This window comes from Scyliorhinus torazame, chromosome 9 (genome assembly GCF_047496885.1).
Source record: "Scyliorhinus torazame isolate Kashiwa2021f chromosome 9, sScyTor2.1, whole genome shotgun sequence".
Classification (NCBI taxonomy): Eukaryota; Metazoa; Chordata; class Chondrichthyes; order Carcharhiniformes; family Scyliorhinidae; genus Scyliorhinus; species Scyliorhinus torazame.
Window position 1 is genome coordinate 137,120,100 of NC_092715.1, and position 26,074 is coordinate 137,146,173.

The window sequence follows — 26,074 nt, forward strand, 5'->3', positions numbered from 1 at the left end:
GTAGGGTTGGGGTGGGTCGTGAAATTGCATGAAGGGGATTCCCTCTGGGATTCCACCCGCCCTGAGCTGGCTGCGAGTTTACCCCTGGGTGGGCAGGGCCTTGATGAGATAGCCTGCCCTCGGTGCAATTAAAGCCCAAATGTGGTGACCACTTTAGGGCATTTCCTGCCCAGCCTCAATTTTTAGGTTGGCGGTTGGATAATAGATTGAGTGGAAACCCGAAATTGAACAAAGTTCACTCTCGGGCAGGAAGTGGGGGGGCAGACTGCCTCAATCAGAAGCCCCCTTCTACTGGGAGTTCCCTCCCTTTAGGGCCCAGAGACCTCCAGACCTTCCTCTCCCCCTGTCGACTTTACCCCTGACACCCAGTTCACCGCCTTTGCGGCCTCTTTGGCCGACCCTACAACTTCCCGCCCCCCTGACCCCTTCCACTTACCTGTCGTCTGGTTCCCGGCACTTACCTCCAGACAGATAGCTGGCCACTGCAGCACTGTTCCGAGAATGACTGGAAAGCTACCAGCCAATCGGACTGGCCGATGGCTCTCCAAGGTGGGACTTCCTCCCATTGACAGGCGTAAAACGTGTCTTCTGCCAATCAAAGCTTGCTCGAGCATGATATGGCATCAGGCCTGCTGGAGTCAGTGGGGATGCGTTCCTCACCAACTCCTCGGATGACAGGGGGGCCCCAAGCCCCCACCATCCTGAAAATCCAGGCCCAAGTTTTTGAAGCAGACTGAATACAAATAATTTCTTCAAGAGGGAAGGGGAATGGAAGAAAATCAAAGGGAAGGAAATTTTTAAGATGCAAAATCAAGCCTGCAGTGACCGAAAGCATTTCCTGCTTTTAGAAATCATGCTTTCAGCAAACATGCAGCTAACCAGCGACGTCCACTTCCCGTAAATGAATTTTTAAAAACTTTTGCGGCTGTAGGGAAGAAATATATATTACAGTTTCTGCCCTGGCAGATTCTAAGCACAAAAAACTGATTTTAGACTACTGGTCAAAATGGCAATCTTTGTTCAAATGAATGCAATGGTGCAAGATTGGCAGCGATTACTGCCCCAACACTGAGGTCAGTATTCATGCTTGTGTCTACACTACTGAATGGATAAGGACCTCAATACCATACATGCTTAATTCATTGTCAAGACATGATTGGCTTGTGACTAGGAATAGAGAGAGGAGGTGGTGGAGCACACATAAACATTTGCCACTGAATTCAAGTCCAACACCTTAACCACTCAACCGTTCTGTTAAAGTGCCGAATTGGCAGACATTGCCCAGTAGAATATAATAGTGCAATTTTAACAGCCCATTAGTTGCAGAGACTAGCACAGTAGAAACCTGCATGTTTCAGTGAGCTAAGGCTTAAGGGATTCTTACTTTAAGTGAGAACTATCATTATGTTCCAAGTAGGGTGTATTGAATAGGTTAAATTACCATATAAAGCAAAGGCTAATTAGTGCTAATTTTAACATGTTAAACAGTTTCCATGCCCCTGTACAGCTGCAGAATCCAGTGCTGCACTGCTTATCTGAGTACAAGGTGAAAATTATATCTTTGCACAGCTGAAAAATAGAGCACTAACAAAGACTTCCAGCCCCACACAGAATGTGTGCTGCCAGTAGACTAGGGAATGTACTCAGCTGTGTAGAGCTGATTATGAAAGATGAAAGAACCGAACGTTTAATTCCCCAGCCTCCACAACCAGACGCACAGAAGAGAAGCCAGAAGGATTCATACCTTCTGTTTTGGAAAGAAATCTTCGGTTAAATCCTCAAATGATTCATTGTAGATATATAACTTACAACGACATTCCAGTTTAATGGCTTGCAGCATATCTTTAGCAAGTTCAGCAATTCAAGATCGTACATTAGTCAATTTTTTTTTTGTGAGTCGTCAAATCAATTTTGGGGTGTATCTTATTTTTTGCAATGTTGATATTAGTCTCATGGAATGAACCGTGCTACTGGAAATGTAATAGAATTTGTTATTGTGCAAAATGCAAGGTTATTTATAATCATAATCATTCCAAAATGAATGCAAATCTGAAAGCTGGATTCTGAAGCTGGATATATATAAAAGATATAGTTTGTTCATATTAAATCTGAAACTCCTTTCACGCCCTACACCAACATTCTCAACAATTCACTCTCTGCACCACATGCTGAAATGCCTCTTTCTCATTCCAAACTTTTACCTTTCTCTCTTGAACCCACCATTCACTGCACTTTCTTCTTATATCTAAAGAAATCTTCCTCACTTCTTATTTGGCTTTACCATCATTGCTTCCCCAACCTCATTCCACCTTCCATGTTCTCCAGCTCTCATTATATGCACTATATGCACACGCCCTTACATTACCGCTTGCTTACCTTCCCAAAAAACACTCATAAACTCTCAGCCTCTGTTTCTGCAGGGCAAAACAATATATAATGCATGGAACAGAAGTAAGACCAGTGGAGGACTACCGAACATTGTTGCTCTCACCCAAGCAAAGCAGAACACCCCCAACTCTTTATTTCAACAAAGATGCAGCAAGTTGCACAATGTCAAGATATTTTGTCAAGAGTAGCAACTGCAAACGTGCAGCTTCTATCTTTCATCCTAACTTGTCCCTTTTTAGGGGCTGGTTTAGCACAGGGCTAAATCGCTGGCTTTGAAAGCAGACCAAGGCAGGCCAGCAGCACGGTTCAATTCCCGTACCAGCCTTCCCAAACAGGCGTCGGAATGTGGCGACTAGGGGCTTTTCACAGTAACTTCATTTGAAGCCTACTTGTGTCAATAAGCGATTTTCATTTCATTTCATTTTTCATTTCTTCTTCCTCCATCCCCTTCTCAGCACTTGGATTAGGCAGAAGATGACATATTGGAGGGGAGTAGTGCTCCCGATGGTGCATCATTACAGGCTCCATCCCTGTCACGAACCAGCACAGACGTTTACACTCTGTGTGGATTACACTGTTAGTCGGGTCTGCACATGATGAAACATCCAGCACGTGAGCAACTGTGCGTACTGGTGATGGACACAGTGCAAGAGAAAGCTTTCCTCAGAGTGAGAGGTCATCTCCCAGTTCAACTTGAATGAGCAAAAGATAAGAACATTAGAGGCCATGAGAAAACCGCCTTCCTTGCACATCATTGAGTTCTAAAGATCTTACCCAGCACAGTGGCTTGAACAAACAATGCAGGTGGAAATCCGTGACTTTTTTTCCTCATAATCTTTAATCACTTGACACCTGCTCTTCAGTTTAATTTACTGCACTGCGCCCTTACCAGAAATTAAAATTTAAATCCTCTACACCCAATCACAACATACTCCAGACAAGGTGTAGCACCGTCAATATGACGTGAGGCAGGTTGAGGTAATGTCAATTGAAGGCTTTATTAAGCAGAACTTTATCCCCAGCAGCGTGGTTACAGAATGCAGCTGCTGAGGGAAATGGAGGGAAAAACTGGGTTCTTATACCGGCATTTCTGGGTGGAGTCCAGTAGGTGGCAGATCCTCTCAGGACCTGGCATCCCTCCACCAATAGCCTGTCGACACGTGGTGTACCGTATTACCCCTAATACATACCACCACATTCACCCCTTGTTGAAAAAAACCCGGCGGGATGGTGGTTCGCATGGTGGTAGGGGTTTACAGAGTCGGTACTGTGCCGTAACTTTGAACAAAACACAAAATTATCGCTTCAACTGGGCCAACGGGCCAAACAGGGTCGGCATGATGCCATAATTATAACAAGACACAATAACTGAAAACTGGGCCAACAGGCCAAACAGGGTTGGCATGATGCCATAACTATAACAAGACACAATAAATTAAAACGTTGAGAGTTAAAGTGATTCGATGAGCCGGATGGGCGCCCTGGTCGTCCTTTCCGATCGTCTCGGGCATGGTGGTGATGGCGCTGGCTCGAGTCCCGTCGACTCTGGGAGCGTAGCGCTGTCCCCTGTGTCCTTACTCCTGGGCGGGTCTGGGATGAGAACCGAACCTCCCGGGAAGGGGGTGGCTGCGGGATGAACCGGCGGGAGTGAGGAGGTGGTGATTGGCGTTGGGGGGGTGTGGGTAGCTCCGGCGAGCGCTAGATCTCGCAGGGAGACCGTGTCCTGTCGGCCATCGGGGTACTCCACATAGGCGTATTGCGGGTTGGCGTGAAGGAGATGCACCTGTTCCACCAACGGATCTGACTTGTGCGCCCGCACATGTTTCCGGAGCAGAATGGGTCCCGGAGCGGCTAGCCAGGTTGGAAGTGGCGTTCCAGAGGAGGACTTCCTAGGAAAGAGGAGGAGGCGCTCGTGAGGTGTTTGATTCATGGTGGTGCACAGCAGGGACCGGATAGAGTGAAGGGCATCCGGGAGGACTTCCTGCTAGCGGTAAATTGGGAGGCTCCTCGACCGGAGGGCCAGCAGGACGGCCTTCCGGACCGTTCCATTCTCCCTTTCTACCTGCCCGTTCCCCCGGGGGTTGTAACTGGTCGTCCTGCTCGAGGCTATGCCCCTGCTGAGCAGGAATTGACGCAGTCCGTCACTCATAAAGGAGGACCCCCTGTCGCTATGGATATAGTCGGGGAAACCGAACAGTGTAAAAATGGTACCGAGGGCTTTAATGACCGTGGACGCTGTCATGTCGGGGCAGGGGATGGCGAAAGGGAAATGGGAGTATTCGTCAACGATGTTCAGGAAGTACGCGTTGCGATCGGTGGAGGGGAGGGGGCATTTGAAATCCAAACTGAGGCGTTCAAAGGGTCGAGAGGTCTTAACCAGGTGCGCTCTATCTGGCCTGAAAAAGTGCGGTTTGCACTTAGCGCAGATCTGGCAGTTTCTGGTGACTGTTCGGATGTCCTCGACGGAGTAAGGGAGGTTGCGGGCCTTAAGGAAGTGGTAGAAACGAGTGACCCCCGGGTGGCAGAGGTCCTCGTGGAGGGCTTGTAGACGGTCCACTTGTACATTGGCACAAGTGCCGTGAGATAGGGCATCGGACGGCTCGTTCAGCTTTCCGGGACGATACAAGATCTCATAATTGAAGGTGGAGAGTTCGATCCTCCACCGTAAGATCTTGTCGTTCTTGATCTTGCCCCGCTGTGCATTATCGAACATGAAGGCAACCGACCGTTGGTTAGTGAGGAGAGTGAATCTCCTACCGGCCAGGTAATGCCTCCAGTGTCGCACAACTTCCACTATTGCTTGTGCCTCCTTTTCCACTGAGGAGTGGCGGATTTCTGAAGCGTGGAGGGTTCGGGAGAAGAAGGCCACGGGTCTGCCTGCTTGGTTGAGGGTGGCCGCCAGAGCTACATCCGATGCGTCGCTCTCGACCTGGAAGGGGAGGGACTCGTCGATGGCGCGCATCGTGGCCTTTGCGATATCCGCTTTGATGCGGCTAAAGGCCTGGCATGCCTCTGTCGTCAGGGGAAAAGTAGTGGACTGGATTAGTGCACGGGCCTTGTCTGCGTACTGGGGGACCCACTGGGCGTGGTGGTTGATGGGAAATGTTCAGAATGGAGTTCAGTTACAAGTGGAGTACCACAAGGATCTGTTCTGGGGCCGTTGCTGTTTGTCATTTTTATCAATGACCTAGAGGAAGGCGCAGAAGGGTGGGTGAGTAAATTTGTAGACGATACTAAAGTCGGTGGTGTTGTCGATAGTGTGGAAGGATGTAGCAGGTTACAGAGGGATATAGATAAGCTGCAGAGCTGGGCTGAGAGGTGGCAAATGGAGTTTAATGTAGAGAAGTGTGAGGTGATTCACTTTGGAAGGAATAACAGGAATGCGGAATATTTGGCTAATGGTAAAGTTCTTGGAAGTGTGGATGAGCAGAGGGATCTAGGTGTCCATGTACATAGATCCCTGAAAGTTGCCACCCAGGTTGATAGGGTTGTGTAGAAGGCCTATGGAGTGTTGGCCTTTATTGGTAGAGGGATTGAGTTCCGGAGTCAGGAGGTCATGTTGCAGCTGTACAGAACTCTGGTACGGCCGCATTTGGAGTATTGCGTACAGTTCTGGTCACCGCATTATAGGAAGGACGTGGAGGCTTTGGAGCGGGTGCTGAGGAGATTTACCAGGATGTTGCCTGGTATGGAGGGAAAATCTTATGAGGAAAGGCTGATGGACTTGAGGTTGTTTTCGTTGGAGAGAAGAAGGTTAAGAGGAGACTTAATAGAGGCATACAAAATGATCAGGGGGTTAAATAGGGTGGACAGTGAGAGCCTTCTCCCGCGGATGGAAATGGCTGGCACGAGGGGACATAGCTTCAAACTGAGTGCTAATAGATATAGGACAGAGGTCAGAGGTAGGTTCTTTACGCAAAGAGTAGTGAGGCCGTGGAATGCCCTACCTGCTACAGTAGTGAACTCGCCAACATTGAGGGCATTTAAAAGTTTATTGGATAAACATATGGATGATAATGGCATAGTGTAGGTTAGATGGCTTTTGTTTCGGCGCAACATCGTGGGCCGAAGGGCCTGTACTGCACTGTATCGTTCTATGTTCTAAGCCCAGGCAACGTTTCAGGGCTTTGGCACAGTGGGGGAGAGGGAACTCCATGAGGGGGCGCATGCGTTCAGGATCGGGGCCTATCACTCCATTACGCACTACGTAGCCCAGGATGGCTAGACGATCGGTGCGGAACACGCATTTTTCTTTGTTGTAAGTGAGGTTCAGGGCGTGAGCGGTCTGGAGGAATTTTTGGAGATTGGCGTCGCGGTCCTGCTGGTCGTGGCCGCAGATGGTGACGTTGTCGAGATACGGGAACGTGGCCTGTAAACCGTGCTGGTCAACCATTCGGTCCATCTCTCGTTGGAAAACCGAGACTCCGTTCGTGACGCCGAATGGAACCCTTAAAAAGTGGTATAACCGCCCGTCTGCTTCAAAGGCAGTATAGATGCGGTCACCGGGACGGATGGGGAGCTGGTGGTAGACGTACTTGAGGTCCACGGTGGAAAAGACCTTGTACTGTGCAATCCGATTGACCATGTCGGATATGCGGGGGAGAGGGTACGCATCTAGCTGAGTGCACCTGTTGATGGTCTGACTATAGTCGATGATCATCCTCTGTTTCTCCCCGGTCTTAACAACTACCACCTGGGCGCCTTGCTAGCCTGGATGATGCCTTCCTTCAGCAGCCTCTGGACTTCGGACCGGATAAATGCTCGGTCCTGGGCACTGTACCGTCTGCTCCTTGTGGCAACGGGTTTGCAATCCGGGGTGAGGTTCGCAAACAAGGAAGGCTGTTCAACCTTGAGGGTCGCGAGGCCGCAGACAGTCAGTGGGGGTATAGGGCCGCCAAATTTAAATGTTAAACTCTGGAGGTTGCATTGGAAGTCCAACCCTAGGAATGTGGGCGCACAGAGATGGGGGAGGACATACAGCCGGTAATTTCGGAACTCCCTCCCCTGCACCGTTAGGTTAGCGATGCAGAACCCCGTGATCTGAACGGAGTGGGATCCCGCCGCCAGAAGAACCCAGTTTTTCCCTCCATTTTCCTCAGCAGCTGCATTCTGTAACCACGCTGCTGGGGATAAAGTTCTGCTTAATGAAGCCTTCAATTGACATTACCTCAACCTGCCTCACGTCATATTGACAGTGCTACAATTCATTAAGCAGAACTTTATCCCCAGCAGCGTGGTTACAGAATGCAGCTGCTGAGGGAAAGATTGTAGCACCGTCAATATGACGCGAGGCAGGTTGAGGTAATGTCAATTGAAGGCTTTATTAAGCAGAACTTTATCCCCAGCAGCGTGGTTACAGAATGCAGCTGCTGAGGGAAATGGAGGGAAAAACTGGGTTCTTATACCGGCATTTCTGGGTGGAGTCCACCACCACACAAGGCATGACTTTTCCTATGGGAATACTGAAGAAGTTGCAGACGCAGTTTATCCTGAATGAAGCACCAGGTTGGAGAGTTGCAGCTCACCGGGTACAGTGCTCTGCAAGCGTTTGTGCAGACCACACTGATCCGACAGGAACTCGCTGAGAAAATAACTCTCCAAGGATGCTATTAGGCATCTCGGCCTACTTTTATCACTTGTGGCTGAATTCTCCTCGCTTGGTGGGTTTAGGATACAGAGAACCTGTGACAATAAGTGAAGTTTTTTCCTGAGGATCGCCTTTGTTCTCAAGTTGAATTTGGAATATGAATTCAGCCTTTAAATAGCTGCAGCCAGTAAAAGAGCAATTTCATTTTGAGCAGTTAACGGGTTATTTTCTTCAATGGATTTTCATTATTTTGGCTCTGCAAGCCAAAAGGTTAAATTATTAAGATTGTGAGACCCAATACCAACCTTCGGCACATGTATCCATTCCTGGGGTAACCATTGAGAGTTTGGAGTCAGACAAGTAACCAATTCGAGGAGGGTTGGTCATCATAATATTTAAACAAGGTTGCGTGACTCAGGTTTTGGCAATGATTGGATTTACTGCTTTCAGCACAGGGATTTCCAAGGCTCAGAAAACCCAGGAGTGAAAGAGAAGCAGCTGCGAGGGGCAACAGCTAAGTGCCTTTCCAGTACTGCTTCTGGGGAAGGAGGAGCAGAATTGCTCTTCCCCAGCCCAAGCAAAACTGTCTGAAATATCCAGACACCACCACATGATCCCCATTTCTCCCCACCATGATCCTTTTTCTTCCCTTCACCCCATTATTGTTCTCCCTCCCTCACCAGCAGTGGCCCCAGGTCACCCCAAATGTTTTATAAATCTCTACCAGGAACCAGGGCCTTCCCTGCTTGTATCGCCCCATACCATTCATCATCTCCCTCAGCCCAATTGGGGCCCCAGACCCTAAACAAGTCCCTCATCCACTTTGCGAATCTCCAACCCAAGCAGGAACCGTCGCATCCCCTTCTCCCCGGCCGGGTGCTCCGACTCGTCGAGCCTCCTATAAAGTACCTCATGCATCCTGTTCACCCCCTTCAGGTCCATCACCACTTTACCCTTATCGTCCTTAACTCTACAAATCTCCCTCTGGCCCCTCAGGCCCTCTGCAACTGTCCCACTGCCTTCCCCGTAGAGACGAGCCCAAACTCCATCTGGAGCCTCTGCCTCTCCTTCAACTGGCCCCCGAATATCTCCTATCCACCCTCAAAATTTCATCCACCAGCAGTGCCCTGTCTCCCGGCTTCGCCTTTACCCTGTGAGCCCTTGAATAGAATTTACAGTGCAGAAGGAGGCCATTCAGCCCATCAAATCTGCACCAGTCCTTGGAAAGAGAACCCTACCTAAGCCCACACTTCCATCCTATTCCCGTAACCCAGTAACCTCACCCAACCTTTTTGGACACTAAGGGCAATTTAACATGGCCAATCCATCTAACCTGCACATATTTGCATTGTGGGAGGAAACCAGAGCACCCGGAGGAAACCAACGCAGACACGGGGAGAACGTGCAGACTCCGCACAGCCAATGACCACAGACAGCGAATCAAACCTGGGATCCTGGAGCTGTGAAGCAACTGTGCTAACCACTGTTCTACCATGCCGCCCTACTGTTACCGTATAAATTTCCCCCTAACTGCAGCCTTGAGTGCCTCCCACAATGTGGCAGCTGTGACCTCCCCCGTTTCGTTCACCTCCACCTAGACCCGAATGGCAGCCTGGACCAATTCACACACATCCTCATCCGCGAACAACCCCCCCATCCAGCCTCCACTGCGGCCATTGGGCCTCCCCCTGAACCTCTCGCAAATCTACCCAATGTGGCGGGTGGTCGGCAAGCACAATCGGCGAGTAATCCGAGTCAGCCACCCACACCGGCAGCGCCTTGTCCATCACAGAATGTCAATCCGGGAGCACACCTGCTGCACATGGGAGAAGTATGAAAACTCCTTCACCCTCGGCCTCCCAAACCGCCATGGGTCCACCCCCCCCCCCCCCAATGTGCTCCATGAACCCTCTCAGCTCTCTCGCCACTGCCGGCACCCTTGATGACTTGGGACTTAGAACATAGAACAATACAGCGCAGTACAGGCCCTTCGGCCCACGATGTTGCACCGAAACAAAAGCCATCTAACCTACACTATACCATTATCATCCATATGTTTATCCAATAAACTTTTAAATGCCCTTAATGTTGGCGAGTTCACTACTGTAGCAGGTAAAACTTGACCGGTCCAAGCTCGGATCTGTGATGTATTATAACCTTCCCCATAATCAACTGATATGAATCCAAGTCCGGAATCTTCCCCAACACCCGCCTCATAAAATCCATGCCATCCCAATTTGGGGGATAAACTTTTACCAGAACCACTCTCATCCCCTCCAGCTTCCCACTAACCATCACATACCTCCCCTCAGATCGGCCACAATGCTCCCCACCTTGAACGCAACCGTCTTATTGACCAACACCGCCATCCTCCTCGCCTTCATATCCAGCCCCGAATGAAACACCTGCCCCAAACATTCCTTTCTTAGCCTCATCTGATTCCCCAACTTCAGGTGCGTCTCCTCCAAAAATGCCACGTTCGCCTACAGACTCCTCGGATGCATGAACACACACGACTGTTTAACCGGAACATTCAACCTCCTTACGTTCCACGTCACCAATCTGATCGGGGGTCTCCCCACCTCCTTCCCCTGCACATACCCCTTTTTCAGCCAGCCCCCAACCCGCATCATGCGCCCCTCCGGCCTGCCCTCGGATTTCACCGGCATCGATCCTTTCCCAACTGCGCTATACCTACCACACCCTTTTCAGCAACCATCCCCTCCCCCTGCCTTAAACCCCCCCCCCCTCCCACCTTCCTCCTGGCAACCCCCCACTTCACTCCCGTTAACTAGCAAGCCCAGCTAGCCCCCACCCAAGGCCTCCAATACCTCCTCATCCCACCAATCATCCTGACCGTCAACACCACAAAGTAACAAAAGGCACACTCACCATCACTGCTCCCCCAACAAGACCTGCCCCGGAATACCCACCTCCAGACACTTTAAATAGTACACAAAACTCTCCAAACTTCAATGTCCTCACACTCCTCCCAGTCCATTGTCCGTCATAAAGTCCGTCGCCTCTTCTGGTGTATCGAAATAAAGCTCCTATTTCTGGAAAGTCACCCACAGGTGGGCCTGGACTAATACTCTTGGTAGACCCGCAGCTCACTCCCTTTCCAGGTACATTTCTTGGTCTGCCTTTCCCATCGTAGGATCTTTTCCTTATCCAAAAAGCGATGCAGCTGCACCACTATTGCCCTAGGCGGGTCCCCACCTGCTGCCTCCTCCTCAGCACACTGGGCGCTCGGTCCACCTCGAGAGGCCGATCAAAGGTCCCCTCCCCCATCAACTTCTCCAGCTTTCTCGTCACATAGTCAGCGGCCTCCGCACCTTCAATGCCTTTCGGTATCCCAACAATCCTCACATTTTGCCTCCTGGAGCAAATCTCCAGGTCCCAGGTCTGCCACCTTCTTCCTCAGCCTCTTCTGGATCCCGTGAGATTTAATCTTATGTAACAACCATGCGGTGCCTTGTCAAATGCCTTGCTAAAGCCCAGGTAGACAAGGTCGACTGCACTGCCCTCATCTACCTTCTTGGTTACCCCTTCAAAAAACTCAATCAAATTTGTGAGACATGATTTTCTCATAAAGCCATGCTGACTGTCCCTAATCAGTCCTTGCCTCTCTAAATGCCTGTAGATCCTGGGTTGGATTCTTCGCACCCCGACGGCGAAATTGCGGCCGGCGCCGGGGTGAGAATCCAGTTTGACACGGAAATTGGGACCGGCGCCGGTTTGTTGATTCTCTGGGCACCGAAAAATCACCGGGGGTCATTGCAAGAGGCCCGCTCCGACATTCTCCGTCCCCGACCTGCCAAAGCCCCGACGACGCAGATCTAATGTGGTCCTGCCGGTCGGGATATCCGCGTGGCGACTGAGGACTCAATCTGCGGCCGCCCTGGTTGGGGGCGGGCAGATAGGAGGCCATGGCGGCAGGGGAATTATTGTGCGGGGTTTGAGGGTCGGGCACGCGGCCGATCGGGGGGGGGGTCTCCTTTGTGGGTCTACCTCTGCGGTCCGAGTCCGCCATGGAGCACGGCGCGGCCACTGGAGGCCGCCGCCGTGCGCATGCGCGGCCCCTGACCCGGAAGTGCAGGGACCCTTATCTGCAACAAAAGCTGCAAGATTTACTCCGTGTCCCTGCTAACCCCCTTCAGGGCTCTGAATTCATGTCCTTTTAATCCAGGATTGTATTCAGTAAAACGGCACCGTTTTGACGCTGGCATTTGAGTATAATCCCCAAAACGGAGAATCCTGTCCCCTGTTTCTCGGAATACCTTTTAACAACTTACCCACCACAGATGTTAGGCTCACCGGTCTGTAGTTCCCAGGCTTTTCCTTGCAGCCCTTCTTGAACAAAGGCACAGCATTTGCTACCATCCAATCTTCAGGCACCTTACCTGTGGCTGTCAACAATTTAAATACCTCTGCCAGGGGGCCTGCAATTTCCTTCCTCGCCTCCCACAATGCCCTGGGGTACATTTCATCAGGTCCCGAGGATTTACTTACCTTGATGCGCTTTAAGCTTGCCAGCAGGGCGGCACGTGGCGCAGTGGTTAACACTTGGACTATGGTACTGAGAACTCAGGTTCGAATCCCGGCCCTGGGTCACTGTCCGTGTGGAGTTTGCACATTCTCCCTGTGTTTGCGTGGGTTTCGCCCCCACAATCCAAAGATGTGGATTGGCACGCTAAATTGCCCCTTACTTGAAAAAGTGAATTGGGTACTTTAAATTTATTTTAAAAAGCTTGCCAGCACCCCATTCTCAGTAATATGTACACCCTTTAAGACATCACGATTTATTTCCCCAAGTACCCTAGGAGGTATGTTTTACCCCTTTCTAGTCGAGCCTTTGTCAACAGTAAATACCGATGAGAAATATTCATTTAGGATCTCACCCATCTCTTGTGGATCCACACATAGATGACCATGTAGATCCTTAAGAGGCCCTACCCTCTCCCTCGTCACTCTTTTGTCCTTTATATATTTGTAGAAGCTCTTTGGATTCTCCTTTGCCTTATCTGCCAAAGCAATCTCATGTCCCCTTTTTTCCCCTCCTGATTTCTCTCTTAACTCTACTCCGACAACCTCGATATTCTTCAAGGGATCCACTTGATCCCAGCTTTGACCAGGGCCTCAACATCCCTAGTCACCCAGGGTTCCCTACTTCTACCAACCTTGCCCTTCACACTCAAAGGAATGTGCTTACCCTGAACCCTGGTTAACACACTTTTGAAAGCCTCCCACTCACCAGCCATCCCTTTGCCTGCCAACAGTCTTCCCCAATCAACTTTTAAAGTTACTGCCTGCTACCATCAAAATTGGCCTTGCCCCAATTTAGAGTTTTAACTTCTGGGCCAGACCTATCATTCTCCATAGCTATCTTAAAATTAATGGAATTATGGTCACTGGTCCCAAAGTGATCCTTCACTGACTCTTCTGTCACTTGCCCTTCCTTATTTCTCACGAGGAGGTATGTTTTACCCCTTTCTAGTCGAGCCATCCACATACTGGATGAGACATTTCTCCCGAATACACTCAACAGATTTCTCTCCATCCAAGCCCCTAATGCTATGGCTGTGTCAGTCAATGTTGGGAAAGTTAAAGTCCCGAACAATTACCATCCTATCTTTCGTGCAGCTGTCTATAACCTCCTTACATATTTATTCCTCAATTTCCTCTGACTATTTGGGGACCTGTATCAAAGTGATCTCACCCTTCTTATTTTTCAATTTTACCCATATAGACTCAGTTGGCGAACCTTGGATATATCCCCTCTCAGTACTGCTGTGATATTCTCCCTAATCAAAAACGCAACACCCCTCCTCTCTTAACTCCTGTTCTACCTTTCCTGTAGCATCTGTACCCTGGAATATTGAGCTGCCAGACCTTAGCCATGTTTCAGTAATAGCTATAATATTCCAGTCCCATTTACCCATCCGTGCCCTGAGTTCATCTGCCTTGCCTGACAGGCCTCTTGAATTGAAATAAATGCAGTTTAATCTAGACTTCCATTGCTCTCTGCCCTGCTTTCTCAGACCATCTGTCCGGTCATGTTTTTTCACTCTCACTGTGTCATATTTCTCTTAGCCTTACTGGACCCATTCACTGAGTTCTCAATAGTCTTTGTACTCTGTACAGTGGTCCTTTTTGATTTTTGACTTTGGCTTCTCCGCCTTTCACTTTTCCCCTTGCTGCCTTTTGTTTCTGTCCCCACTTTATTTCCCTCCGGCTTCCTGCATCGATTCCCATCCCCCGCTCACATAAGTTTAAACCCCCGCCAACAGCACTAGCAAACACTCCCCCTTGGACATTGATTCCAGTCTTGCCCAGGTGCAGCCAGTCTGGTTTGTACTGGTTCCATCTCCCCCAGAACCAGTTTCAATGTCCCAGGAATTTGAATCCCCCCTTCTAGCACTATCTTTCAAGCCACTTATTCATCTTATCTATCCTAACATTCCTACTCTGGCTAGCATGTGACACTGGTAGCAATCTGAGATTACTATCTTTCAGGTCCTACTTTTCAATTTAACTACTAACTCCCGAAATTCAGTTTGTAGGGCCTCATCACATTTTGTACCTATATCTTTGGTGCCTATATGCACCACGACAGCTGGCTGTTCACCCTCCCCCTCCAGAATGTCCTGCAGCCGCTCTAAGGTAGCCCTGACCCTGGCACCAGGGAGGCAACATACCATCCTGGAGTCTCGTTTGCTTCCGCAGAAATGCCTGTCTATTCCCCTTACAATTGAATCCCCTATCACTATAGCTCTGTCACACTTTTTCCTGTGTCGTGTTCGATGAATTTAATAAAATTTGGCTGAATTTATTGTAAAATATACTACTGCAAATGGGCCTAATTTACCTGGAATATTTGGCAACTCTTAAACGTTTAATTTAAAAAAAACCAAAAATGACATGAAATTAATTTCAGCAAAGACGCTAGAGGTCAGCCCCGCAGAATTAATAAGGAAATCCACCTGGGCATCCCATGTTCATCAGAAGCAGTTGAACCGGTATTAACCTGACGTCACTCAGCACTACAGCAGCTGACGTAATAACCATTGCATAAATTTATACATAATTTTGCAATGGGAGCTGCGCTTGTGTCTCTGGGTCTGCAGCACGACAGGGGCATGGAGTAGAGGCTGGGGAAAGGGAAAGCTTTGACCAATATCCTGCGTCGATTTGGAGCTGATAATGACTATAAACTATCTGGCAAGCCACCCAATCTATCTGGCATCTTGTTGTATATACCCATCAGTACTCCTGCTGTATGCCACACCGATGAGGTTCTCATCTAAGCCCCCTTTGGTAGGCTGGTCTGTGACCTCACTCTTCGGTCAGCTGGCAAACAATTTATCCTTTACCGGTGTCTTGTCCTGGATCACGACACACAAACCTTGCTGTTAATAGTATGTTAATTATATTAAGATAGACAGGAGAAAGGCATTGTTTAATTAAGTGATTAGAGCACTTCTAAAGACAGGCTCCTGGGACCCTGGGTTGCTAGGTAGGAAGCAGACAGACTTAATGCTGCATTTGCATTCCCTTAACATTCAGGGCACATAAGTGCCAGGCAATGATAATTTCCAACAATAGACGGTCGCTCCTTGACATTCAATGGCATCACCATCACTGAATCCCCCATTGTCAACATTCTGGGGGTTACCATTGACGAGAAACTGAACTGGACCAAACATATAAATAATTTGGCTATAAGAGCTGGTCAGAGGCTAAATATCCTATGGCGAGTATCTCACCTCCTGACCCCACAAAGCCTGTCCACCACATGGACAAAAGAGCTGAATGCCAGAGGTGAGGGGAGAGTGACTGCCCTTGACATGAAGGCAGCATGTGACCCAGTATGGCATCAAGGAGCCTGAGGACAACTGGAATCAATGGGAATTAGGGGTAAAACCTCGCCCGCTGGTTGGATTCATGCCTAGCAGAAAGGAAGATGGTTGTGGTGGTCGGAGGTCAATCATCGCAGCTCCAAACATCACTGCAAGAGTTCCTCAGGATAATGTCCGAGGCCCAACCATTTTCAGCCATTTCATCAATGGCCTCCCTTCATCATAAGGTCAGAGGTGGGGATGTTCGCAGATGACTGGACAACTTTCAGCACCATTCACGACTCCTCAGATAATGAAGCAGTCCATGTCCACATGCAGCAAGACTTGGACAATATCCAGGCTTGGGTTAACAAGTGGCAAATAACATTCATGCCAAACAAGTGCCAAACAATGACCATCTCCTACACGAGAGGATCTAACCATCGCCCTGTGATATTCAATGGCAATACCATCGCTGAATTCCCCACAATCAACTTCCTGGCTGTTACCATTGATCAGAAACTGAACTGGACTAGCCATATTATTACTGAAGCTACCAGAGCCTATGGTGTGTAACTCACCCCCTGACCCCCACCCCCCGTTCCGAAACCCTGACCAGCAACCACAAGGCATAAGTAGGAGTGTAATGGAATACTCTCCACTTGCCTGGATGAGTGCAGCTCCAACAACATTCAAGGAGCTCAACACCATCCAGTGGGCTTCAATCCAATCAAAGCAGTGGGCTTGATTGCTACCATACAAACATTCAAACCATCCACCACTGACGAAAAGTGGCAGCCGTGTGTTCCATCTACAAGATGCACTGAAGGAACTTGCTAAGATTCCTTAGACATCACCTTCCAAACCCACGACCACTACCATCAAGAAGGACAAGAGCAGCAGATACGTGGGAACTACGCCACCTGGAGATTCCCGTCCAAGTCACTCACCACCCTGTCTTGGAAATATATCACCATTCCTTCACTGTCACTGGGTCAAAATCCTGGAACTTTCTCCCTAACAGTACTGAGGATGCACCTACACCTTAGGAACTCACTTCCACCTTCTGGGGGCAGCACGGTAGCACTGTGGTTAGCACAGCTGCTTCACAGCTCCAGGGGCCTGGGTTAAATTCCGGCTTGGGTCACTGTTGGTGCGGAGCCTGCACTTTCTCCCGTGTCTGAGTGCGTTTCCTCCGGGTGCTCCAGTTTCCTCCCACAGTCCAAAGATGTGCAGGTTAGGTGGATTGGCCATGATAAACTGCCCTTAGTGTCCAAAACGGTTAGGTGGGGTTACTGGGTTACGGGGATGGGGTGGAGTTGTGGGCTTGGGTGGGGTTCTCTTTCCAGGGGCCGGTGCAGACTCAATGGGCTGAATGGCCTCCTTCTGCACTGTAAATTCTATAATTCTATGATTCTGAAGGGCAACTAGGGTTAGGCAATTAATGCTGGCCTAACCAGCGACGCCCACATCCCGTAAATGAATCTTAAAAAACTATTTGAGGCCCAAGTCAGGAGTGTAATGGAATACTCTCCACTTGCCTGGCTGAGTTCAGCTCCAACAACACTCAAGGTGCTTAACACCAACCAGGACATAGCAGCCTGCTTGATTGGATCCCTTCCACAGACATTCACTTCCTCTGCCACCAACAAACAGTGACACGGTGTGTACCATCTACAATATGCACTGCAGCCACTACCATCAAAAAGGACAAGAGCAGCAGCTACCTGGGAACACCACCTGGACGTTCCTCTCTAGGTCACTCGCCATCCTGGCTGTTTTGGGTCTCCTGTTGGATTCTCCATCCCCTCTGGACTTCCCGCTAATGAATTGTTTTCCTCTTTTTAAAGTAGCATGTTCTGATCAAAGTGAAGAGTGTTAGTTGCTTGAGTATGGAACTCTTCTCATTTCTGGCTCCCTTGGCTATGATAAAGAATCACATTAGTTGTTGCCTTTAGTTGCAGATTAAATTGTCATGTATCCTGCTGTAAAAGGTTGCCGCACCCCAAATCCAGAAAAATATCATATACTGGTCATTCACTTTATGTAGGCCTCTTGGAGCCAGGGAAGGTTTTTCTTTCTTCAGGCGGGGCTGGATTTGAATCCCAGAGATAAAATCATGCAGTTATCCACTGCAAAGTTTAGTTTTCGCCCTCAGTGACACTCAGAAAGATTCAGATATTTTGCATCTTTATTAATTGGATTTCAGTCAGGTAACCAAAATGCTGAACTTCCCCAGAGTGGCACTGGATCGGATTGCCACTCTGCTCCTTTTTACATTAAAATCTTTCCAATTCTTTCTTGCCTGACCTTCCGACCCAGGCCAGGTGAGAATTGTTCAGGGCAGTGCATTCCAGGGCCTTCTATCGAGCGCTAAGAACCGGATGCAAGGTGGCCACGTCCCCTTTTTTATGGCGTCTAGCCACTTTCGAGCCAGGAAGAAGGTATGGTTGTCAGGTAGGAGATTAAACTTTGAAGGTTATTGGCATTTTAGTGGGTGGGGGTGGGTCGGGTAGTTGGAGGGGGCTCATCGGCAGTCGGACAGAGTCAGATAGTCATGCAGATGTGGCCAGCCGGTGGAGGGTACGGCAGCTGGTGGGGTGATTAGTGGGTAGAGGGCAGGCAGCCTGAAGGTCCACCAGTTGAGGAAGTGATAGCTAGGGATGAGGGCCTACAGTTGGGGAGCGGGGCCAGACAGCCAAGATGGGGTGAGGGCGGGCGGGGGAGGGGGGGGGGGGAGGGGTGGGGATGGAGATGGGGGGTTAGATCCGACAGTTGGAGATGGGGCTGGATAGTCAGGCAGTCTGTGGTCAGGTTGGACAGTCAGGGTGGTGAATTGGACAGTGTGGTCTGTGGACAGAGGGGAGAAGGAGTGGCGGTGGAAGGAAATTGGGTTTGGTGTGGCCTGGTTGGGTAGTCGGGTTTGGGGATAGTTCTGGGGTCGAGTCTCATGGGGAGTAATCAGCGGGAGGAGGGAGCCCCCTGGGAGTTCAAGGGTTTGAGGGAATTCTGTGGAGGGAGGGTGTGACCTTTGGTTGTGGGGAATCCCCAGGAGCATGGGAAGGTTTTGGGAGTCCCAAGGGCAGGTGAATCCTTTGGGGGTGGGAGTTCTGTCTTGGGGTTGGTGCCTGTGGGGTGGAGGGAGTTTCGTAGGCAGCAATTGAGGTATGGGCATGTCTTCTGGGGGCTAGGATGGTAGTCGGGGGGTGAGTGGGTGTGAGAGTCCAGTGAAAGGGGGTAGTTGTGGGTGGTTGAGTCCCTAGAGGTTCAGGAGTTTGTAGCGAGTCCCTTGTTCGGTGTGCAATAGTTGCCCAGAGGCTAGAAATGATTATAATTCTTCTAACTTTTTCTGGGTTACAAATACTGCAACAGTCGGAATCATTCTAATTTGCGATTTAAATCGCATTTTTGGATGGTCCCCAATGCAGGGGCAATTGCCCATCAGAAGTTTGAACTTCCCGGGCAATTGCTGTGCAAGCCTTCCCTGGAAACCTCTGGTGGGGTGGTTCTCCCCGGTCACCTTTAAGGTATTCCCCATCCCTCCAGTTACACTGTTCTGGAGCTCGGAAGTAGGACTAATAAACCTGTTCAATCAATTTTATCACTAACTATGCTGCAAGTCTGCTAACTTTCTCTCACTGTGCAATGGCTAATATGTTTGTGCAAAATTCCTTGCTTCACTGTTCTGTCATAGTCATTAACCTATTTATTTTCAATAGACAAACAAATATTAAAACAATGCACAAAGAAATTTTACACTAAAATGCTACAATAAATTAAAAGCCACAATATTTTATATAATATTTGAACATTTGTATTTTCTTTCAGCAGTTGTTCCGGCTTGTTGCTTGATTATCAATCTACTGTAGGATTCTGCTACCTACCCAGGCACAGACAAGGCGAGGAAGATGACACTTTAATCATCAGTTGGATTTAAGGTTTGATGACAAAAAGAATGTTGGGAACAGAGAGGAACTTTGCAGAAAACTGACAATAGGAGAATTGACTATTAAGAGTAGTGGCTTCATGACATGAAAAAAGTGTGTTCAATGGAAAATTAGTAGCAGGGAGAACAATAAAACTGCATCATATCATACTGAAGTAGCAGCTAAATGGTTCAGAAAGATAGGTCTACACAAATGTAATAATTTATCTCTGTGTGAAACAAAACTGACCTGATGAAATGTCATGAACTTCATGTGTGACAATTCAATGTTGGGAATAAAAAGTGTACCACCAATATCTCTCTATCATTTCACATGAACTGAAATGTAACACCATTCTAAGATCAGACTGTGCCTTTTAGCAATAAAAACAGCAATCTTATTTTTCTACTGGACCAGTTACTGTGAACTTACTGAGGGAAAAATTCAAAAGGGGACCCTTGAGTAAAAGGATGTCCCGTTAAAAATCAGGACGATCTTGCCACATTCTCCACAATTGTAGAGCATAAGCAAGTGTAGAATGAAAAAGGCCATTCAATCCATAAAGTCCACTCCACTCCATTCTTTTGTAAATTTTACTTCATCCATTTAACCTCTTGGGGTAAAACTTTTATCTTACAAATATCTTACAACGATGCCCTGGACTCTGTGGCCGGGATTCTCCGAGGCGGTGCGGGATCGGATAATCCCCAAGGCGGGCGCGAGAATCGGGCCTCGCCGCCCCGACGGCGGCTTCCCCATTCTCCGGCGTCAATTCTTGAGCGCGGGGGGATCCCCGCCGCGCCGATCGGGGGCCATTGACAGCACCCACCCCTCCCCCCCCTCCCCGGCGATTCTCCGGGCCCCGATGGGCCGAGTGGCCGACAAGTTTGACCGAGTCCCGCTGGCGTGGGTTACTCAGGTCCTACACAGCAGGACCTGGAAGGTGAGTCTGTGGGGGCCGTCCTGGAGGGTGGGGCGGGGGGATCCGACCCCGGGGTGGTGGTGGGGGGGGGGAGACCACGATGGCCTGGCCCGCGATCAGGGCCTGCCGATCAGCGGGCGGGCTGGTTCCATGGGGCCTATTTTATTTTGGCCCGGGCCCCTGTAGGGCTCCACCATATTGTCCGGGGGCCGGCGCAGAGAAAGGAGCCCCCGCGCATGCATGGAAATATGCCGGCCTTAGCGTGCATATGCGGATGTACGCCAGCGTAGCGCATGCGTGAACTCGCACGGGCTGTTCCGTGCCGGCTTGAGCTGCGGGGACCACTCTGGCGCCAACCTCGCCCCCTAGGAAGGGGAGAATTCCTCACTTGCGGGGACCGTCAACGCCGAAGTGGTTGGCGCCGTTTTTCACGCCGGCATGGGGACATAGCCCCATTATTAGAGTATTTACAATGTGAATTTATGTATGTCATACGTTTTTTCATGTATTGAACGATCTGTCTGGGCTTTACGCAGAACAATAATTTTCGCTATACCTCGGTACATGTGACAATAAATCAAATCCAATCATAATGAATAGCAGAGCAGGCTCGAAGGGCCATATGGCCTCCTCCTGCTTCTATTTTCTATGTATGTTTCTATGTACCCCACCCCCTCCCTCCCTTCCCTCCCTGCTCCTTTTTCCTCTCTGCCCCATGACTCGCTCATGTCTCCCCCACCCCATCCCTCACCCCTCTGTATGAAGTGCTGTCTTTGAATGTGATGTAAAAACAAAGCCCAGTCTAAACTCTCAGATAAACATAAAAGATCCCTTGGCAAAATTTCAGTGATGTGCAGAGGGGTTTATCCCTGGTGTCCTTACCAATATTTATCCCTCGATCAACATCATAAAAGGGATTATCTACCCATTATCACACTGCTATTTTTGGGGAGTTTATTGTGTCTAAATTGACTGTCATGTTGCCTACATTTCAATAATGAGTACATTAAAAAAGTACTTAATTGGCTGTAAAGCACTGAAGGACATCCTGTGGTCATAAAGTTGTTATAGAAATGAAAATAATTTTTATCTCAAAAGGAAATTGCATTTTCTATAGTGCTTCAAAAAGTTTTTCCAAGGATCATACCAGGCCTATACAAGAAATCCAGGTACGACCTCCGCAAAGCCATCCGGAATGCCAAGAGAGAATATCAAACCAAGCTAGAGTCACAGACAGACTCTCGACGGTTGTGGCAAGGACTAAACAACATAACGGGCTACAAAGCGAAGCCGAACAGTATCTCTGGCAGCAGCGCACCCCTCCCCGATGAACTCAATGCATTCTACGCTCGGTTCGAGCAGGTAACCAACAATCCGCTGGCGAGTGCCCCAGCAGCCCATAATTCACCCATACCCACCATCACAGCTTCCGAAGTCAGATTGGCCTTCCTGAAAATGAACCCTCAGAAGGTGACGGGCCCAGACGGGATCTCTGGTCGTGCACTCAGAGCCTGCGCGGACCAGCTGGCAGAGGTATTCACGGACATCTTTAACCTGTCCCTACTCCACTCCGAGGTCCCCACCTGCTTCATGAAGACCACCATCATACCGGTACCAAAGAAGAACCAGGCAACGTGCCTCAATGACTACCGACTGGTGGCCCTGACTTCAGTCGTAATGAAGTGCTTCGAGAGGTTGATCATGAAGCGCAACACCTCCATACTCCCAGAACGCCTTGATCCACTGCAATTCGCACACCGCTGCAACCGGTCCACATCAGACACCATTTCCCTGGCCCGACACTCATCCCTCGAGCATCTCGAAAACAAGGACTCCTACATTAGACTCCAAATTATTGACTACAGCTCCGCCTTCAACACCATAATCCCAGCCAAGCTCATATTAAAGCTCCAAAACCTAGGACTTGACTCCCCACTCTGCAACTGGATCCTCGATTTTCTGACCAACAGACCACAATCAGTAAGAATGAACAACAACACCTCCTCCACAATAGTCCTCAACACAGGCGCCCCGCAAGGCTGCGTACTTAGCCCCCTACTCTACTCCCTGTACACACACGACTGCGTGGTAAAACTTGGTTCCAACTCCATCTACAAGTTTGCTGACGATACGATCATAGTGGGCCGGATCTCGAATAACGATGAGTCCGAATACAGGAGGGAGATAGAGAACCTAGTGGAGTGGTGTAGCGATAACAATCTCTCCCTCAATGCCAGCAAAACTAAAGAGCTGGTAATTGACTTCAGGAAGCAAAGTACTGTACACACCCCTGTCAGCATCAACGGGGCCGAGGTGGAGATGGTTAGCAGTTTCAAATTCCTAGGGGTGCAAATCTCCAAAAATATGTCCTGGTCCACCCACGTCGACGCTACCACCAAGAAAGCACAACAGCGCCTATACTTCCTCAGGAAACTAAGGAAATTCGGCATGTCCACATTGACTCTTACCAACTTTTACAGATGCACCATAGAAAGCATCCTATCAGGCTGCATCACAGCCTGGTATGGCAACTGCTCGGCCCAGGACCGCAAGAAACTTCAGAGAGTCGTGAACACCGCCCAGTCCATCACACGAACCTGCCTGCTATCCATTGACTCCATCTGCACCTCCCGCTGCCTGTGGAAAGCGGGCAGTATAATCAAAGATCCCTCCCACCCTGCTTACTCACTCTTCCAACTTCTTCCATCGGGCAGGAGATACAGAAGTCTGAGAACACGCACGAACAGACTCAAAAACAGCTTCTTCCCCACTGTCACCAGACTCCTAAATGACTCTCTTATGGACTGATTTCATTAACACTACACCCTGTATGCTTCATCCAATGCCGGTGCTTAAGTAGTTACATTATATATGTTGTGTTGCCCTATTATGTATTTTCTTTTATTCCCTTTTCTTCTCATGTACTTAATGATCTGTTGAGCTGCTCGCAGAAAAATACTTTTCACTGTACCTCGGTACACATGACAATAAACAAATCCAATCCAATCCAATCCAGAACGGAGAGATTACAGCTGCTGCAATGCCAGGTTCCTCAATCTCTGTTCCTCTGGCCGGCACCATCTGGATCTGTCCTGCCTGGCCTCATGTCTTTGCACCCCCCACTGTGCTATTCCTCATCCAGACCAAGGGGCATCCCTAGTGTTGGATTGGATGTTGGATTTGTTTATTGTCACGTGTACCGAGGTACAGTGAAAAGTATTTTTCTGCGAGCAGCTCATCAGATCATTAAGTACATGAGAAGAAAAGGGAATAAAAGAAAATACATAATAGGGCAACACAAGGTATACAATGTAACTACATAAGCACTGGCATCGGATAAAGCATACAGGGGTGTAGTGTTAATGAGGTCAGTCCATAAGAGGGTAATTTAGGAGTCTGGTGACAGCGGGGAAGAAGCTGTTTTTGAGTCTGTTCGTGCGTGTTCTCGGACTTCTGTATCTCCTGCCTGATGGAAGAAGTTGGAAGAGTGAGTAAGCCGGGTGGGAGGGATCTTTGATTATGCTGCCCGCTTTCCCCAGGCAGCGAGAGGTGTAGATGGAGTCAATTGATGGGAGGCAGGTTCGTGTGATGGACTGGGCGGTGTTCCGATTCTCTGAAGTTTCTTGCGGTCCTGGGCCGAGCAGTTGCCATACCAGGCTGTGATGCAGGAAGATGACCATGGCCAAATACTCCCTTTTGCCTGATAACATCTGTAAGGTGAGGTCGTACGGCACTTATTTTAGGTGATACCTTCAAATAATTTGCATAATTATACAATCATTTGCATTACTATGCGGCACAGTGGCACAGTGGTTAGCACTGTTGCCTCACAGCGCCAGGGACCCGGATTCAATTCCCTGCCTTGGATCATTGTCTATGTGGAGTTTGTACGTTCTCCCCATGTCTGCATGGGTTTCCTCCGGGTGCTCCGGTTTCCTCGCACGGTGCAAAGGTGTGGGAGTTAAGTGGATTGGCCATACTAAATTACCCCTTAGTGTTTGAAAGGTTAGTTGGGGTTATTGGGTTACGGGGATAGGGTGGGCTGTGGGCCTGGGTAGGTTGTTCTTTAGAAGGGTCGGTGCAGGCTCAATGGACCGAATGGCCTCCTTCTGCACTGTAGTGATTCTATGATTCTATGACTCCAAAGATAATTAAATTATCTCCTCAATCTATCCCCTGAGCTCAAGTGTTGAGCCAACAGGCAGTTCTAAGTGATTAGACTACTTGTTAGTGATAATTACACCGCAGGGCAACAGTTATAGCTGGGGGAAGGGCAATTATGATGCCATTAGACGTGACTTGGGGGGGATAAGGTGGAGAAGTAGGCTGCAAGTGTTGGGCACACTGGATAAGTGGGGCTTGTTCAAGGATCAGCTACTGCGTGTTCTTGATAAGTATGTACCGGTCAGACAGGGAGGAAGGCGTCGAGCGAGGGAACCGTGGTTTACCAATGAAGTGGAATCTCTTGTTAAGAGGAAGAAGGAGGCCTATGTGAAGATGAAGTGTGAAGTTTCGGTTGGGGCGATGGATAGTTACAAGGTAGCGAGGAAGGATCTAAAGAGAGAGCTAAGACAAGCAAGGAGGGGACATGAGAAGTATTTGGCAGGAAGGATCAAGGAAAACCCAAAAGCTTTCTATAGGTATGTCAGGAATAAGCGAATGACTAGGGAAAGAGTAGGACCAGTCAAGGACAGGGATGGGAAATTGTGTGTGGAGTCTGAAGAGATAGGCGAGATACTAAATGAATATTTTTCGTCAGTATTCACTCAGGAAAAAGATAATGTTGTGGAGGAGAATGCTGAGCCCCAGGCTAATAGAATAGATGGCATTGAGGTACGTAGGGAAGAGGTGTTGGCAATTCTGGACAGGCTGAAAATAGATAAGTCCCCGGGACCTGATGGGATTTATCCTAGGATTCTCTGGGAGGCCAGGGAAGAGATTGCTGGACCTTTGGCTTTGATTTTTATGTCATCATTGGCTACAGGAATAGTGCCAGAGGACTGGAGGACAGCAAATGTGGTCCCTTTGTTCAAAAACGGGAGCAGAGACAACCCCGGCAACTATAGACCGGTGAGCCTCACGTCTGTAGTGGGTAAAGTCTTGGAGGGGATTATAAGAGACAAGATTTATAGTCATCTAGATAGGAATAATATGATCAGGGATAGTCAGCATGGCTTTGTGAAGGGTAGGTCATGCCTCACAAACCTTATCGAGTTCTTTGAGAAGGTGACTGAACAGGTAGACGAGGGTAGAGCAGTTGATGTGGTGTATATGGATTTCAGCAAAGCGTTTGATAAGGTTCCCCACGGTAGGCTATTGCAAAAAATACGGAGGCTGGGGATTGAGGGTGATTTAGAGATGTGGATCAGAAATTGGCTAGCTGAAAGAAGACAGAGGGTGGTGGTTGATGAGA

General features: G+C 49.0%; 1 long non-coding RNA gene across 1 annotated transcript; it reads left to right on the forward strand.

Annotated features, from left to right (window-relative positions):
- Nucleotides 1-631: 631 nt before the first annotated feature.
- Nucleotides 632-20,053, forward strand: LOC140430024 (uncharacterized). Its single transcript, XR_011949282.1, has 2 exons — nucleotides 632-1,073; nucleotides 19,645-20,053. It is a non-coding gene; the product is annotated as an uncharacterized lncRNA (long non-coding RNA).
- The last annotated feature ends 6,021 nt before the right edge of the window (nucleotides 20,054-26,074 follow it).